Below are 6,753 nucleotides of genomic sequence, written 5' to 3'. Positions count from 1 at the left end.
GTAACTTTGTTAAATCGGTCTTTTGCTTTGGATTGTTTTGCAAGTGATTGATAGTTTGACTTGTGATTGATTGTGTTTGAATCTTGAATGAATTTGATCATGTTTAAGTTGATGTTTGTGATGTTTTTCTTAAGTATACATGGCTGTCCAAAATCTATGAGTAGCTAAACTTGTTTGTTCTGCCTAGGATAGATGATTGTTGAGTAGTTTAGACTTGTTTAATGGATTGTTAATGTTCAAGACTTGAATTATTGATGTAAAGTTTAACTAAACCATAAATTAGATTGTGTGTGATGGCTATGTTTTATGTGTTATTACTTATAATCCTCTTGCATTAGTTAATTGAATTAGTTTTGATTAATTGATTGCTTGTTAGACTCTTGACTTGGTGTTTAGGGTTTATTTGCGGGGTGTACAACCGTAGGGATAAGTGGGTAATATAAATCATTTAAAATCAGTTAAAATACACCCTCTTTGAGACCAAGAGGTGATAAGAAGTAATATTGTCTCGTTGCTTTTACTTGTTAGAATTAAGACCGCGCGAGAGCGGGTTTTTGTCTTGTCGAGTTTGAGTGTTTATGTGCAATTAGTTGGTTTAATTTGGGTTAAGTTAAATTGTTCCTCTATCCTTGGTGACATAGTATTTGTCTCCATTAGGATAGTGTGTCGATGAGACCGAGAGGAGAGTCGACATTTGAACACGTTAATAATTGTTTTTCCGGTTTATTCTTTAAAATCAACTAAGATAAGTTAGAGATTGTTAGAGAGACTGAGAGGTAATTTGACTTTCTTAAACAAGTTTTAGTTGTGCCATCTTTTATAACCGGCGTCGTGAATATTTTCAATCCGTTGTCTTGTTATTTCTGTCAACATGATTCATTCCTAGGTAGACGTCTTTATATATTGAATTTGAACCAAAGTTTTCAAAGTTTTGTCAAAAGTTTTCATTTAATTAAGTTAAGTAGTTAAATTAATTCTAAAATAAACCAATTAAATGTTTTGGTGAGTCTTGGTTAGAGTTTAGTGATTACAAACGTTTTCGCGTGTCTTCGAGTTCGATATCCCGACTTTCCTCATCTTTGCTATACGCGACCGGTACACTTGCCGTTTGTGTGAACTAGGATAGATTGTTTGGTTTTTAAAGCTTAGTTGCGACTTGTGTTTTATTTATATATATTTTCGCACATCAAGTTTATATGAGGATTGAATTGAATATTGATAGTGCCAAGTGAAGCATAACGGGTGAATTTTGACGTAAAGGTTCTTGTTTGAGGCGCTATTATTTTGTTGAGATTGATTGTTAATTTGATTAACAACATATAGTTGGTGTTTAGGCTTGTGTTTGTTGTTGTTGTTATGAGGATGAGTAGGGGTAAATGGGTTAAAATTACCAACAATTAGTTTAATGAACGATATTGCATTTATGTTTTAGAAATTGAGTTGACATATTAGAGATCGCATGAGCTATCTCCTTGACTAAACATGTGGTCATGAGGCGGTTATAGAAATTAATTGATTGATGTAGTTTATGATTAATAAAGATGTGTTAATGAGAGGATTGGATAGTTGTGTAAATTTCATATGAGTTATTGTGTAAAACGAAACTTAATTATGTTATGCTGATATTTATTCATAACTTAAGGATAAGTTAGAATCCAGATTGAAAATCAATGAGTTAAAGTGAAAGAGTTCTATCAAAGTTTGATGTGTTTTAGCAAATTAAAATTTGAGGTTGAATACTTAAAACATGTTTAATAGTTTATGTATATGATACCATGAGTATACGGAAGCCATTTGGTTATTAAATTGTGCAATAATATTATTTAAATTACTGGATATTTTGATAATATAATAACGTAACAAGATGAATATGTGAGATCAAATTTAATAGTAGAGTGTAAATTGTTTTGATTGACTCATGATAACCGAGTCTTGATGAATGAATAATTTTTGTATCCGATCAGGAGAATAAAAATGTTTTGAGTGTATGAGTAGATCGAATCAATAGATCTTGATTCAAAAATGATTTACTAAGTAAGAAATTGATTAATTGCATAATTGAATAATATAATAATTGAATAATTAAATCAAGTCATAAATAGTTTCGTATAAAATCAAATAAACAAACAAATGAACAAATAACGAATGTTCTTCGATGTGTTGGGTTTCCCATAAGCTTTCCATGGCATTTTGTTTCCCCAACTTATTAGCATACCAAAACCAAAACAAACGTGTGAGTTGGCCTCCCATGAGCATTACATGGCAATTTGAATGGCCCAACTTACTTAACGAATTTAAGAATCAATTAAGTTTGTCGGCCCATGAGCGTTACATGACGATTTAACCGACCAAACTAAACAACGAATGAACGAACTTAAACATAAGTAGTTGAAACATATCGTGTATCACCACAGATGAAAATGTTCCAACAAAATATCACAAATAAACAAATTGTACAAATGTACAGTTGGCGTGTCCATGGCGTCCCATGGGTTTTACACCCGACTAGACATTTTAAAAAAAACAATAAAACACAATAAGGGGTGTAACCGCTTAGCCGATTACGTTAAACGCTTAAAGTGTCGGTCGCATGACAATTTCCACTATGGCAGTGAATCTTGTCATACTCCTTAGTTTTAAGTGAAAAAGAGCAAAAACAAAGCTAGAAAATTCTCAATAAATTTTCTGACAATAAAAAGCAATCTAATAAAATTCAACAGAAATATTTTAAGTTTGAGGCATAGCCTTGAAGTTATAAAAATATTTTGAGGATGAGACATAGTCTCGGAGCAATAAAATATTTTGAGAGTAAAGCATAACTTCGGAGTTGTGTGTGTGTGCATGACAATATAAATAAACAATTAATTAAACAGTTAAATAAGTGCTTAATCTAGAAAGTAATTACGTAAGCTGTAAACAATCAAATAGAACACATCAGGTAAACAAATAAGCACGTATGGGGTTCCTAAGCATGTTACTAAGGCACCACTAACGACCTATCTTAAACCTTCGGCTCTGATACCAATCTGTCACACCCCAACCTACGGCGGAAATGTCGGGGCGTGAACTGATTGTCACAGCTCACAAGGTTACTATCATGAAATTATAAAGCGACAATATCTAATTAATTTATTTATTATCAAACAACATTCATATACAACAAAAATAAAGAAAATTACAAACAAAAAACCAACTATTCTTGTATATGTTTTATCCTAAATCATCTCTATGTGAGCTTCAGTTCGATAAGCAGTCCAAAATCTATACCCTGCAAATGCGTACAAAATATATGTTTGTCAACAACACATGTTGAGTGAGTAGATCACCAGTTTTGACACAAACAAAAATGGTAATAATATCTATAATATATATAAACGAAGATATAAAAATCCTACGTGTCGCGATGTGGTCACTCCCCCTTTTTTTGGAGTCACTAGATTTGCTTGATTTTTAAATGAAGGTTTCTTATGCATTTGACCCGAATTCATGGGTATGGGTCTTACCAAACCCAGATATTCCTTAAACGGGTTATAACATCTCATTAAATTAAAAATTATTCTCACCAAGTTATTGATGTAAAAATCCTACAAAATAGAATATAATAAAAATTAATATCTTATATATATATATATATATATATATATATATATATATATATATATATATATATATATATATTATTTAAATTAAAAAACCAATTTGATAGTAAAAAAAATAAACGGGTCTTGGGTCTCATCAAACCATAAGTATATTATTAACTTTCATAAATATTATTTATAATTAAAAAAACCAATTTTATAGTAAAAAAAATAAACGGGTTTTGAGTCTCATCAAAACCATATAGCTTTTAAACCGGGTTATAACATCGCATTTATTTGTGAAACAATTTATCATCAAACCATAAGTATATTATTAACTTTCATACAATAAAAAATATAAATTCAAAAAATAAATAAATATTAGAACAAACAATATAAAACAACAATAATATATAATGATATAAGTGAATAAAAATAGGCAAAACTGTTATCTGTGGGTATAAACAATTAAACCATAGCATATACATAAACAATCAACTATAAAGAAAGGGCTAAACCGTTGCCATGCGAATGTGCATTGGTTACCAAAAATGAGGTGTCGGTGAAACCATTGCCAATGCGATCGGGCTCCGGCCACTACGACGGTCGTATGATCATACTATAATGAGATTATGTTGGACCTCTCCGAATGCGATTCAAGTAAGGAAATAGCAAGTAACAGATAATCATTCAATTGATACACAACACAAAGATCACAGCTTGCGTTTAAGAAATAATAAGATAAATAATATGATAAGTGGTACGCAAGTGTCCCCAAAACATTTGAAAACAAGTAAAATAGGGGAGTGATTACTCACCTGATTAAATGAACGAAGTAAACGTGAGGATGAGAGCTGTTAAACCCCTTCGGGATTCACCGACAAGGATTCCTAGTTAAATATAATAATACAAATTAATAATGAGACAATGTGTATAATAAATTAAAGTTTCGATGTGATTGAGTTACGTTTGAGATTAGGATGTTTATTAATTGAACGATGGGTTTCTGTTGTTATTATTATTGCGAAATCAACATTATTATTCACCATTTATCTATAAGATTATTAGCTTTATTATTTATAAAATACCACTAATATACAAATTAAATAAAATGATTTGATTAAAAATTTATTTGACTTAATATGAATATATAATAATATAAATAAATAATTACAACATAAACGTTTTTAAGTAAATAATTATAACAGTAATATTTGAATCAACATGCATTTTGAATCATTAGCGCAAATCTAATGAAAACAATTTGATGATAATTATAATAATAATATATTTATATTTATATAACATAAATATAGGCAATTTGTAAAGGCATTCAACAACGAGAAAACACCAAGATTGATGTAGGGTTTTAATAAATTAATGATCATTTATTATTATTAATAATATGCTTATATATATACACACACACACACACATACACGAAAACTTATACGCGAGATTGATTCACGTGAACGTTGTCTTTAAAAGTGTCGGTTTTATAAAATAAAGTTTATTTGATGTCTAATATTAATTAAAATTATATTATAAACCATTTAATATATTTAAAATAACCAAATAAAAATAAAGAAGCAAAAAGAGGCTGGCCAGGCTCGAACCTGAGCAGATGGCCGGCTCACCAAACATGGACACACCTCTAGCCAACTGAACTAAGTGGTTAGATGTTTATAAACTGAAAATAAATCCTTAAATACGTATTGACAAAAACCCCATATATTTATAAACCCTAGATCTCGCAATTGGATAAACGGATTGTTGTTAGTTCAATTAATGTTAGGGTTAAGGATCTGCGATTAAAAATGAACTATATGCATATGCAAATTACCAGTTTTCGTTACGGAATGATGATCAACAGAGGACGGGAAGCGGACGGCCAAACGAACTCTTGTTCGTCGAGTTGCAGAATATTACAGATCAATTAAGCATAGGGTTAGGTTAGGTTCGCCATGTTTCGTTGAAGGTCTACACAAGTTTAATTGAAGTATAATGGCGTCTATATGGTATCTTGTGTATAGGTATATTGACGGGTTACTTGATTTGTTAATACGAATATTATTGATCGGCTTACCTAAATAAAGAGTGTCGGTTAGGCCTTAATAGGCAAGATTGACAACTTTTTGATTTGATTTCCAAGTTTACGGCGTGAATTGTGGTCCAAGAATGATAAACGGGTCTCGGTTACTCAATACGGGTTACGGGTTGCTGGTAAATGGGTCAGGTGAATCAAATCAATAATAATAATAATAATAATATATTTTTACACTTTAGTCCTTGGAGAATGAAAGTGGGAACATAATAGGGTAATAGTTTTAGTTTGGGTTAAAATTGCCATAGCGTAAAAGAGATATATATTTTAAATAAGTAAATAAAAATTATAATAATAAGTAACTTGATAAGCGCGATAATTTTTATTGATAAAATTTCCCGAACGTATAAGCAGGTCGGGTAACGAGTATTAAAATAATGATATAAAAAATCCGAATTGTTACAGTTTCCGGGTGTCTTGCGTAGTTGGGTTTTCTTGAGTTGGATTGATGGGGTTTGTTGGGTTTAGGTCGTTTTGAGTGGGTTAGGCTTAGATGACTTGTTTGAGTAGTGGTTGGACTATATGGATGAGGTTTGCTTATTTGAGTTCGGGTTAAGTTGATGGGTTGGATAAGTCGACCTTGACTAGTTCGGGTTGAGATTTGGTTTATACGTGTATTTTGCAATGATGGTTTGGGTTACTTTTTTGGTATCAAACTCTATAGAAAACGGTGTGGTGACATGGTTTATGATTTGGCTTAGCATGAGTCGAAGGATTGAGTCATAGTTGGGTAAACTTTGGTTGTATATGTTTAAGGCATTTGTGGATGTTTTTGTCGGTGTCTTCGGAGTATCAGGATAGTGAGTTTGATAGGTTTTCATGGCGTAAAAGTGCCGTATTTAGGGATTTTTTTGTTGGGTTGATTTTGTACACCTTGGATTTGTATGGGGTTTGAGTTGGTGAGGGTATAACTTTGGTATGTTAGGTTTTGTTCATCTTGGGGAAAGATTTGATTGTGTGGGAAAACTTTTGAAGTGTTAGGATGGTTTGATTTAAGGTGGTAGTTTGAGATGGAACACGAATGTTTGGAAACTTGTGGTTGCGTTTAGAGAAATTTTGACTAATAATAAG

The sequence above is a fragment of the Bidens hawaiensis genome, unplaced genomic scaffold (genome assembly GCF_021521415.1).
Source record: "Bidens hawaiensis isolate Kalapana, Puna unplaced genomic scaffold, B.hawaiensis_p1.1 tig00032456_1, whole genome shotgun sequence".
NCBI classification, from domain to species: domain Eukaryota; kingdom Viridiplantae; phylum Streptophyta; class Magnoliopsida; order Asterales; family Asteraceae; genus Bidens; species Bidens hawaiensis.
The sequence above is the reverse complement of the archived record's forward strand: the minus strand, read 5'-3'. Positions refer to the sequence as shown.